The sequence below is a fragment of the Symphalangus syndactylus genome, chromosome 17, assembly GCF_028878055.3.
Source record: "Symphalangus syndactylus isolate Jambi chromosome 17, NHGRI_mSymSyn1-v2.1_pri, whole genome shotgun sequence".
NCBI lineage: Eukaryota > Metazoa > Chordata > Mammalia > Primates > Hylobatidae > Symphalangus > Symphalangus syndactylus.
The window spans coordinates 30,408,854-30,421,052 of record NC_072439.2 but is presented as its reverse complement, the minus strand read 5'-3'; positions in this window follow the sequence as shown (position 1 = coordinate 30,421,052).

Sequence of the window (12,199 nt, the reverse complement as noted above, 5' to 3'; positions counted from 1 at the left end):
CCCCAGTAGCTGGGATTAAATGCATCTGCCACCAGACCTGGCTAATTTTTGTATTCTTAGTAGAGACTGGGTTTCACCATGTTGGCCAAGCTGGTCTCAAACTCTTGACCTCATGATCCACCCGCCTTGGCCTCCCAAGGTGCTGGGATTCAGGCGTGAGCCACTGCACCCAGCCCTGTTTTGATCTTTTTGAAATGACAGCTTTTGGTTTTATTGTTGTTTTTTTTTCCCTGTTGATTTCTTGTGTTCAATTTTACTTAATTCTGAGCTAATAATTTTTTTTTCTGTTTACCTTGGATCTAATTTGTCCTTCTTTTTCCTAGTTTCCTAAAATGATAGCTTAAATTATTTATTTTTGATCTTTTTTCTTTTTGAATATATGCAGTCAATGCTGTAAATTTCTTTCTAAACACTACTTTCACTGCATCCCACAGCTTCTGATAAGCTGTATTTTTATCTTAATTTACTTCAAAATTTGTTTAAATTTCTCTTGGGACTTCTTCCACCCAGGTGCTATACTGGAATTATTTAATCTCCAAGTTATTTGAGATTTTTCGGGTATCCTTCCATCATTCAGTTCTAGTTTACTTCCATTTGGTTCCACTCCCTTCCACCTTGAATTGTTTCAGTGGAATCCCTGTCCTTGCTCCTACAGAGGTAAAGAGTAATCCCACTCCCCAGCTTTTTAAAATATTTTCTCTATTTTGATTTTCTGCAGCTTGAATATGATTTGCCTAGAGGTATTTTGTTTTTGTATTTATTCTGCTTGGTGTTCTATGAGCTTCCTGGATCTGTGATTTGGTGTTTATCATTAACTTTTAGAAATTCTCAGTCATTATCGCTTCAAATACTTCTTTTCCTTTATCACTTTCTTCTCCTTCTGATATTCCTATTACAGGTATGTTACACGTTTGCAATTGTCCCATAGCTCTTAAATTTTCTATTCTGTCTTATTCATTCTTTTTCATTTTGTATTTCAGTTTTGGAAGTTCCTATTGGCATTTCTTTGAGTCACTGATTCTTTTCTTGGCTTTATCAAGTCTACTGGTGAGCCATCAAAGATGGTCTTTATTTTTCTTATAGTGTTTTTGATTTATAGCATTCTCTTTTGATTCTTAGTTTCCATATTTCTTCTTAAATTACCCATCTGTTCTTGCATGTTGTTCACTTTTCCCATTAGAGGCCTTAGCATATTAATGTCATTAAACAAATAATTAAACAAACAACAAAAACAATAAGCTCCTAAGGGTGAGATTTGGAAGGTAGATATCAGTATCCAGGGTGTTATAATAGTGTTACTAATCTGTCCAAGTTTTAACAAAAAAATTACAAGACATGCAAAGAAACAAGAAAGTGTGATCTATATACAGGAAGAAGAACAGAAAAAATAAACTGTCTATGAGATTCCAGCTGAAGATTTAATAGACTAAGACTTGAAAGCAGCCCTCATAAATATGTTTAAATAACTAAAGTAAACATGCTTAAAGAAGTTAGAAAAGGTATAGTGACAATGTGATTGTAAATTAGTGCTGCAGCTTTTGAAAACGGCTTGGCAGTTCCTTAATAAATACATAATAAACATTAAGTTTCCATATGACCCAAAAACTCCATCCTACATATATACCAAGAGAAATGGAAATGTGTCCAGACAAAAATTTGTACATGAATGTTCAAAGCAACTTTATTTATATTTGCCAAAAATGGAAATAACCCAACTGTTCACCAAATGATGAATGAATACATAAAATATATATTTATATAATATAAAAATATAATAATATATTTATATAATATAAAAATAAAATAATATATTTATATAGGGTATTCAGCAATTATAAGCTGAATGACTGGTACAATTAATTACTAATACATAAGTCAACATAAATGAACTTTGAAAAAGCTATGTCAGTGAAAGAAGCCAGGCATAAAAGACAGCATATTTTTTTATTCCATTTATATGAAGTGCCCAGAATAGGTAAATCTATAGAAACAGAAAGTATATTATCTTTTAATTAGGGCTGGGGGTAGAGATATCAGGGGGAAATTGGGAATAATTGCTAAAAGGTAGAGGATTTCTCTTTGAGTTATTAGAAATGTTCTAAAATTGATTGTGTGATGTTCACACAGTTCTGTGACTATACTAAATACCACTTAAATGTATACTTTAAATGGGTAAATTGTATGAAATGTGAACTGTATCTCAATGAAACTGTTACAAAGAAGGAGATCAAGAACATGAGTTAACAAGAAAGTAAGAGAGAGAAAGAAAGAGAGAGAGAAATGAAAGAACCAGAATTTAACCTGCTTTTATGGAGACACCCAACTCTGAGTATATTATTTTCTCTTTAGTGAAGAAAACCTAACAAACTCCCTAAGCTTTAGCTTTCCCTTTAGTAAGGTGAATATAAACAGTGTCTGAGGCATGAGCCCTTGTCCAGGAAATACAGCTTCAAAACCACTACTTATTTTACACTTAGGCAAGGTGTATAAAGGATAACTAACTTTTCCTGGGTGTTGTGTACAGATATGTGGTTCATGGGTTTGTACGCATATCAAGCGATAACGAAGAGAGGCAAGCAGGAGGCAGTGAATGCAGCCAATGTCAATGGAAGCATTGCTTACCAGCATAAAGTGGCGAAATATAAAGTATTTTCCAGGTTAGGCTGATAAGAAATAGGTTTAAAAAGTCAGACATATCTAAACTGTTGGCCCTGAAAAGAGTGTTTCATGGGGAAGTGAAATATTTTTCAGGATGATAAAATAACTAACTCTGTGATAGTTACATGTGCCTAATCCTTAAGATAATTCCTCCTTTGACTAGAGGGATAATTTAATTCTAGCTTCTGAATTTACATTGTTTATTAATAAAATTCAGTTGCCATTGTCTCTTGAAATTAAGAAAGAAAAGACATTTCGAATGTCCTAACCCATATTCTGTTGCTACTCGAAGGGCCTACCCAAGATTTCCATTTGTTCGAAAGGCCTTCTTTTTTTAGAATTCTAAGTTTATGTTTTCTCTGAACTATCCATTTTACTTGTATCTCATCGTCCTTGACTATCATTTTTCCTCTGTTTTCACTTATATAAACGTAGAATTTATTCTCTTTATAAGGTTCTCTAGCCACACATACTCACAAACACTGGAACAAATTTCATGCAAAGCACTTGTGGCAAGAGTAGATTTCACTAATGGCTTGAGGAAAATGGTGAGGTTTTATATCATGAAATTACTCATCCCTTTTTCCCCTCTAGACTCTCTGATAACAACCCACCTTTTCCTCTTCACTAGTCCCCACCCTTAGGTACCCTTGAAGATAGCAAATCACCTTATTATGCAGAGCAATTTAGTTCTCCGAATGCTTGGTGAGACTGTGCATAATTTCACATATCCAAAGACTCAGTGCCTTTGCTGAAACAATCCATATCCATATCCATATCCATATCCAAAGACTCAATGCCTTTGCTGTTTATGTCCATTCTTTCCTTTCAGTAGGAAAAGCTGGCAGAGGCTTTGACATTTCACTTTTCCTATTCTCTCATCTCAGTCAGTCTCTGAATAAATGGGAGTAGTATAGAGATTTATTTTCCCTTTAAAATACTTTATTTAAAATATGTTATTTCTTTATAAGAATGAAGTGGTCATAACCAGTTAGATTTTTAAATATTTTCTTATTTGATATAAATATCTAACTTTTTTTTTCAAATTCCTTCTGTAATTAAGGCCAAACTTTTTCATCAATGTTTACAAACTTTATCAGAGGTGAAAATTATTCCAAAATATGTGCCACTACATTAAGTAGTGAATAATAAATCAGTTGTAGAAATGTAACATGTGGAGTAGTACTGATAATTCTTGTTCTGAGAATTATGCATTTCCCCTTTTTGAAATTCACTGCACATGCATACACACACAGTGCATAGGAGTCCAGAGGGCTTCTAAACTATTTTAAAATGGAAAAATATTTACATAGATTGTCACTAAAATCATTAATTCATGCCACCAGTTTTCACTGACATGTTTACTAACAGGTAAGGAGAATCTTATAGGCACACAGACATTTCTGTGATGGGGATTTTCGAAGGAAGGGCTGGCCGGCAAAAGCAGAAGGAACACTGTGAGTGTGGAAGATGTGAAGAACAGAAAATGAGTATCATGTATGGAAAAGAGGATGGACTGGAGTGCTATAATTTTCCTGTATCCTTTGGCTTTCGCCTCATCACATACTTTGCTGTATTTTCCTTGCTGCACTTCTCTCTTTCCTCAAGCATCTTCTGTTTACTCCCACCACAAGATCTTTGCACATGCTGGTCTTTCTAACTAGACCACCCAGTTACCACTTTAATTATCTCTCCTCCAACCCTTCACCACCTTACACCCCACATTTACAGTAACTTTTAGTATTTTTACAATCTCAGTTGAATTATCTCTGAATCAGAGATGTATTTCATTCATTCTATCTAGATTAGGTCTCCCATCATGTATTTCCTTTTTTTTTTTTAATGTTCACCATTGCTGACTTAGGTTACCACAAGACTTGTCTGTATAAATATTATTGAATAAATGAATTCAGAGGAAAAAAGAACATGGGAACAGGTTACAGATGAAAACCTTCGTTGTGCTGTGGTTAAGGACTAAGCCTTAATGATTGTGTTTTTCTTAAAAAATGAAACATATTTATAAAGTGCAAAGAAGTTCACTCTAACCCTCCATCCATCTTGGTCAGAATGTGCTCTACCGGTTTTGTACTGTGTAAACTTTGAAGAAACTCTCTCACATACCATCTGTTCATGCCTTCAACAGTTGATCCATCAATCCCTGTATCAGGGCAGACCATAACAATTTTTTTAAAAAATTTTATAACAAATTGTTGTAGTATTCCTCATTGTATGAATCTTGAGACTATGTTGTTAAAGGAATGTTAAAAGGAAAAATGTGTACATGTTAACGAAAGATGTTAACTTATTTTAAATAGAGTTGTTATTTGAAAATAATTATTGTGCATGGAGCATTAAGGTACTAACAGAGGCTTTGCCCATATTGATTATGTGTCATCATCCGTCTTGTCAACATTTTTAACATAACTTGACACTTAAAATTTGACAATGCTATAAACATTATTTGAAGTGAGATGATGAGAATATATACAGTTCTAGAGGTTCTTTGATGGTTTTATGCTGACTGAATGCATTAACAACTAAATTATTCTCATTTAGAATGCATTGATTTTCTGTCTTTAGGGTACTCTAATTATCTTCAAGATAAGAGACAAGCAGATCTACTTTCAAACTGAACACACACCTCTTCACAGTTTGGGCTGCTTTTGAATGCTACCTTCTCAAACCAATATCTTCATTTTAACTCTGGGGGATGTAAATCAAACACATCAAGCAGTTGTAAGTGTAATGAGTTATCTCCACAAAGGAACTGCATTTTGAAGTTGGAGTAAGCCACTCTTGACATTTAAAAAGCAATTCAGTGGAAACATATCAAATAAAAGGAAGGAACTCTGAAATAGGAGTTTTATTGCATATTTTTCTTTTTTTAAAATTTTTTTAAATTTAATTTTTTTAAATTTAAGTTCTAGGGTACATGTGCCAATGTGCAGGTTTGTTACATATGTATACACGTGCCATGTTGGTGTGCTGCACCCATTAACTTGGCATTTACATTAGGTATATCTCCTAATGCTATCCCTCCCTCCTCCCCCAACCCCATGACAGGCCCCGGTGTGTGATGTTCCCCACCCTGTGTCCAAGTGTTCTCATTGTTCATTTCTCACCTATGAGTGAGAACATGTGGTGTTTGGTTTTCTGTCCTTGCGACAGTTTACTGAGAATGATGGTTTCCAGCTTCATCCATGTCCCTACAAAGGACATGAACTCATCATTTTTTATGGCTGCATAGTATTCCATAGTGTATATGTGCCACGTTTTTTTAATCCAGTCTATCATTGATGGACATTTGTGTTGGTTCCAAGTCTTTGCTATTGTGAATAGTGCTGCAATAAACATACGTGTGCATGTGTCTTTATAGTAGCATGATTTATAATCCTTTGGGTATATACCCAGTAATGGGATGGCTGGGTCAAATGATATTTCTAGTTCTAGATCCTTGAGGAATTGCCTCATTGTCTTCCACAATGATTGAACTAGTTTACCACTTGCCTGGTTTTTAATTTCTATGTTCCAAAATCCTCCATCTTCACTCACGTTATCAGGAATGTTCACGTATTAGAAGAGCTCTGTGGAATTTCTCTCTTCTGTTTTCAATTCCTGTTCTTCCCTCTCTGACTTAATTGTGACACTTGAACTTGCTCCTTGGCCTCATTAAATGATCCTTTTTCGATTCTTTCACCACTTGTTGCATTAGCCCCTTCTGAATTTATTTGCTTTCCTCACTTGTGGGACCCCGTAGTCAATCTTGACAATAACTACTTCAAGCATCCCTCTGCCTTGTTGGTCTTTGCTGTGCCTCCAGCTGTATGCAACCATAACTTAGAAATGCTGGCATCCACCTTCTCCACTTTCAGGTTCTGGAACAGCACTGGAGAAAATCATGACCCACTGAGACTTGCTTCCTTTACCAGTTCATCTCATCTCAACTCTTGTTGCTCAGTTGCTACTTACTCATCTTTCATTAAATCTTGTAACATTTACACAATTTTTTAATACAAATTAAGTTAGACTGTCAACTACAATTCTTATAGCTTCCCCTGTATTTAGTAGATTGTTTTCATCTTTTTAGCCAACAGCGTTCACAAATCTCTAAGGTGAAGTACTTTATCTTCCCTGAATGATTTTATTTCCCTTACCTCCTAAAACGGTGGAAGAAAGCATGGCTTGGTCTTGTTCCTAAGACTTATCTTTTCAATTATCATTTTTGTTTACATGATTATTTATCTCCTCTGAAACTTTGCTTATTTAATTATACCTTCTTTTTTGAGCATTAAATATTTCTCTACTACTTCCTTCCTTGTACCCATAAACCAACTTTCTCCAATGACTTAACAAATTAGAAGCTCTCCCTTGACCCCACAATCATGTCAGGCTCTCCTCTCTCTATTTTAACCATTTTTTCTTAAAGATGTTATATTGTTCCATCAGGTTGTTTATTCAATTTGATCACATCTCTTTTATCTTTTTAAATATAGTATTTTCTTTATTGAGTTGTTTGGTTTTCATCTTTTCTGCTTTCTTCCAGGTAGAATCTTCCGCAGAAAGGCAAGTACTTTATTTAACTTGCTCTCATGTTTCTTTGATCACTTATCATCTGTTTTCCTTTCCTTCTTCTTGTCTTCATGTTCTTTAAGTAATGGTAAATGTCCCCTCTCCCCACCAAAACTGATTGCCATTTGTCCACATACAGTTTTGCAGAATGCTGTCAACGTGTTTCCCATGTGAGTGCCTTCTCCAAAAGTAATACCAGTGTAGGTTCTCAAATTACACATTTTTAAGGTCTTGTATGCCTGAGAATATTCTTCATATGCCCTTATAATTTAATGACTGATGGACTGGACAAACATTATGTTTGAAGTTTTTACTTTTTATTAATATTTTTTAAAATTACTTCATTATCGTAGATCCTCTATTGTTGTTAAACAGTATGCAATGGAGCTACTTATTATTTTTCTTGGGCAATCTCTTCTTACTTTCTGTGAGTTTTTAGAAATTATTTCTTTTTGATATTCTTAAATTTAAAATTAATATATTTAAGTTTCAGTTTGTCCATTTTCCCTTCGGTTCCTACTCTACATATGCTAAGAATTATTTCATTCCGAAGTATTTTTTTAGCTTTTTTGAGGCGTAAATAAGAAATAAAATGTACATACTCAAGGAGCTCAACGTAGTGTGTTTTGTTGTACATATACACTGTGAAATGATTAACACAATTCAGCTAATTAACATATCCATCACCTCACAAAACTTCCTTTTTGTGTGTAATGAGAAACTTACTCTATTAGTAAATTTCAAGTATACAATACAGTATTATAAACTATAGCCACCTGCCGCACAGCCTGTCTCCAGAACTTATCCATCTTATAAACACAAGTTTGTAGCCTTTGACCAACATCTTTTTCTACTCTCCATTTCCTGATCCTTGGTAACTACCCTTCTACTCTCTGTTTATATAAGTGTAACATTTTTAGATTCTACGTATAAGTGCAATTATACAAATTTGTCTTTCTGTGTCTTACGTATTTCACTTAGCATAATGTCCTCCAGATTCATCCTTGATGTTGTAAATGACAAGATTTCCTTCTTTTGTATGAGTCAATAATATTTGTATGCATGAGTACATACATATCACACACATGCACACACACATCACATTTTCTTTATCCAGTCATAATGCTGCAATAAACGTGATAGTGCACATATCTCGTCAAGGTAGTAATTTTATTTCCTTTGGATATATACCCAAAGATAAATTACTGGATCATATGGCAGTTCTGATTTTTTGAGGAACCTATTAATTCTTTCGTTTTTCTGAATTCTGTAAACTGGTAAATGTATTATTTCTTTTTCTCTTGGACTTCAGATGCATGATTTGATTTAATCATAACCTGGGCTCATGACACATCATCATCGTTGGTCCATGCATGTCCTTTCTCTCTTATTTGTGTAGTTAATAGTATAATTACTAAGTATGAGTGTAGAATTCATCACAACACCTAAAGCACTTCTAATAACTTACATACTTACATCCCCACATGTAGTCTTTCTCTGGCTTTTATGACCTGAATGCTCCACCCCAACCCCAATCAAGTAATAAATAAATACATAAATAAATAACATGTGTTTTTTTGAGACAGGGTCTTGCTATGTTGCCCAGACTGGAGTGCTATGGCAATCAGTATTGTAGTTGTTGTGTTTATCATATGCTTTCTTTTTTAATTATATTCTTATATATGCCAGCAATAAATGATTTATCAAAATTATTTTTATAAGATATGTAGTAATACATGTTCTTTTTCTTGTGGTTTCTTCATTAAGACATCCTTTAAGTTATGAAGATAACACAAGTCACTTATTCATTCTGATGTTGATGACTACTTAAATTGCTTCAACTTATGTGTTACTACAAACAGTGGTGCTGGGAACATTCTTGTTCAAGTTTACTGGTACACATATAAGAGTTTCTCTTAAAAATATGTCTAGTCATAGAAGTAATGGCTTGTAGGGTATTGACATGTTAGACTTTAAAAGATAATTTCAAAAAGTTTTCCAATATCATTGGACCAATTATTAGAAATATGTTAGAGTTAGCCATAGATACATGTCTGTTATAAATTTAAGGATTTACATTTTTACAATAAGGTGCTTATAAATAAACACATCAAGGTCTTTATTTACTTTCCTCTAATTATTATTCATTATGTGGAGTATGTCTTTTTCTTCTTGGTCATGTATGTTTTCTCTTCTGTGAAATGTTTTTGCTTAATTTTATGTTTTGCCCAGTTTTCTAATTTATCTTTTGCTACATTGCTTTTTAAAAATTTGTCTAACATTTTAATTTTAAATGAGGTAAAATTTATTAATTATTTGATTAACATAATCTTTTCTAAAAAGTTTTAAATTTCTGCCTTTGAAATGTAAGATATTAATCCATTTAGAGTTTAATTTTGTGATGGTATAAAGTAGGAATTTATTTTCTTTTTCTTTTTCTTTCCTATATAAATAACTAATAGTTCAGGTATACAATACAGTATTGTTAAATAGTATTATGTGTTAAATAATCCCACTCCAAAGTTTACCTTGCCACACCCCCTCTGTCATCTGTCAAGTTGCATATAGATATGATCTGCCTTTCGTCTTTCACGCCTAATTGCAAGTGTCAGTTTGTCTATCACTGTGCCAATAACATGTGCTTTTAAGAACTATCACTTTACAATAAGACCTTGTCTATATTGTAGGACAATGCTTTCTTCTTTCCCTTTTCCTCCTTCTCCACTTCTTGGGAAACTAGTACAAATTTAAAGTTAGCTTACCATGTCCCATCTATAACACTATTGGAATTTAAATTAACATTCTATCAATTTGATAAAGTTGAGGAAAGTGGCATTTTAAAGATATTCTCTTTCACCGGGTGCGGTGGCTCACGCCTGTAATCCTAGCACTTTGGGAGGCCAAGGAGGGTGGATCACGAGGTCAGGAGATCGAGACCATCCTGGTTAATGTGGTGAAACCCCGTCTCTACTAAAAATACAAAAAATTAGCTGGGCGTGGTGGCTGGCACCTGTAGTCCCAGCTACTCGGGAGGCTGAGGCAGGAGAATGGTGTGAACCCAGGAGGCGGAGCTTGCAGTGAGCCAAGATCATGCCACTGCACTCCAGACTGGGTGACAGAGCAAGGCTCCGTCTCAAAAAAACAAAAATGAAAATAAATATTCTCTTTCTATATATAAATGTGGGTTACCTCCCCCATTTGTTTAATGCCCTTCAATAAGGCCAATTTTCTTTTTGGCCTTAAGCAGTAAAGGATTCTTAATGCTCAGCCAATTGGTATAGAATGCACTGCACTTGGAAGACACTTTGACCCTATAAAACTATTGCAAACAGCCAGAAGATAAGCTAAAACCATGAGGGAAAGTTTCAAGTTTTACCTAGAGAACAAAAGCAAACTCTTTTGTTATGGTGCTTAGGAGCACTGCTGATTTTACTTTTAGGGAGGGTATGTTTAGAAAACATCAATATAGATTTTAAAATAGCCCTCATTTATTCACTGTAATATAGGACGGTGGCAGCATGTGTAATTAAAATACACAGATGTGTTAGGACTCTTGAACCCATGAAACTCACATAAATCTATTTCTGATACAGAAATATAATCCTGGAGTCTCAGGAGCAGCCGCAGATGCAACATGCTGCCATCAGCTGCAGCATTCTGCCACTTAACATTACCCAATGACAATTACCAAAGATCATTATTTCCCATCACCTTCTACACCAGAACATTTACCAGAGTTAACAAATAGCTAAACTGACTACATTGAAATTATCCTTCTGTTCTTCCCTAACCTTCTTTATTTGGAATAATTAAATATTCTAAAAATGGGAAGCAAAAAGGAAACAATTTGAGAATTGGATTGGAAAGCCAACTCTTTGGTTTAAGGTATTAAAGTTTCTTTAGCTGAATCACTGAGAAAACCAACAATTTAGGCAATGGATTCCATAATTTCCCCAAATGTATAGGAATGTTTTGTAAACTGTAGTAAACCATACTTTTTATTTTTCCAGAGAGAAACAAAAGTCGACCATCTAATTATTACCTCCATATATGAGGTACAAGTTACTGACATGCAGTACACCTTCCTAAATTCCATCTGTAAATTCTACCTACCCTTTAAGACCCAAGTAAATGCAATATTAAGCTTTTCTAGTTACCAAAACAAAATATGATTTCTTTCCTCCCCTACTCCCCATGCTACCTTATACCTATTATGACACCGACCCATATTTTTCATGGCATAGAGGACAATACTTTCACTAAATCTTAAAAACTTTAAATATTTGTAAAATATTTTACCTGCTCCTATCATAATTTTTGAAATGTCTCATTTCATATCTACTGTTAAGCTACCTAAGGGAAGAAAAAATAGTGGAAATATTTTTTCAAGAATGGCAATTTTGTAGGATACACCATTGAACTGTGATATTTGTCTCATGGGATAATATTCAATAAATATTTGTTTAGTCTGTTAAATAGCAACGTAAAATCAGAAAGCAATCAGTTGACTTTTTCATGTGGCAAAATGTGATGAGTTGCATATTTCCATTTAAGACTTGGGTCACTAGAATGTGGATTATTGGCGGATGGAATAGGCCAAGCTAAGGATAAGCACCAACTGATTAGGGCCAGTTGGAACTGGACACTGTGCTATAGCAAGTCCAGTCTATTTATATTGGCTTCATGCAACCCGTTTAGAAGAGCTACAGGTAGCCACCGAACCATATTTTTCATGGCATAGATGACAATACTTTCACTAAATCTTAAAACTCTAAATATTTATTAAACTTTATCAACTTATAAAATTTTAAATATTTTAAACCTTAAAATATTTATAAAACTTCATCAGTTTATATAACTATCAATCAAAAACATTGTAGCACTTAATCTAAATATGGAAAAAATATCTGAAGTAATAATGGAGAGCTAATGTATTACAAAAGGCTAGACCTAGTTGACTGAGGTATGTAAG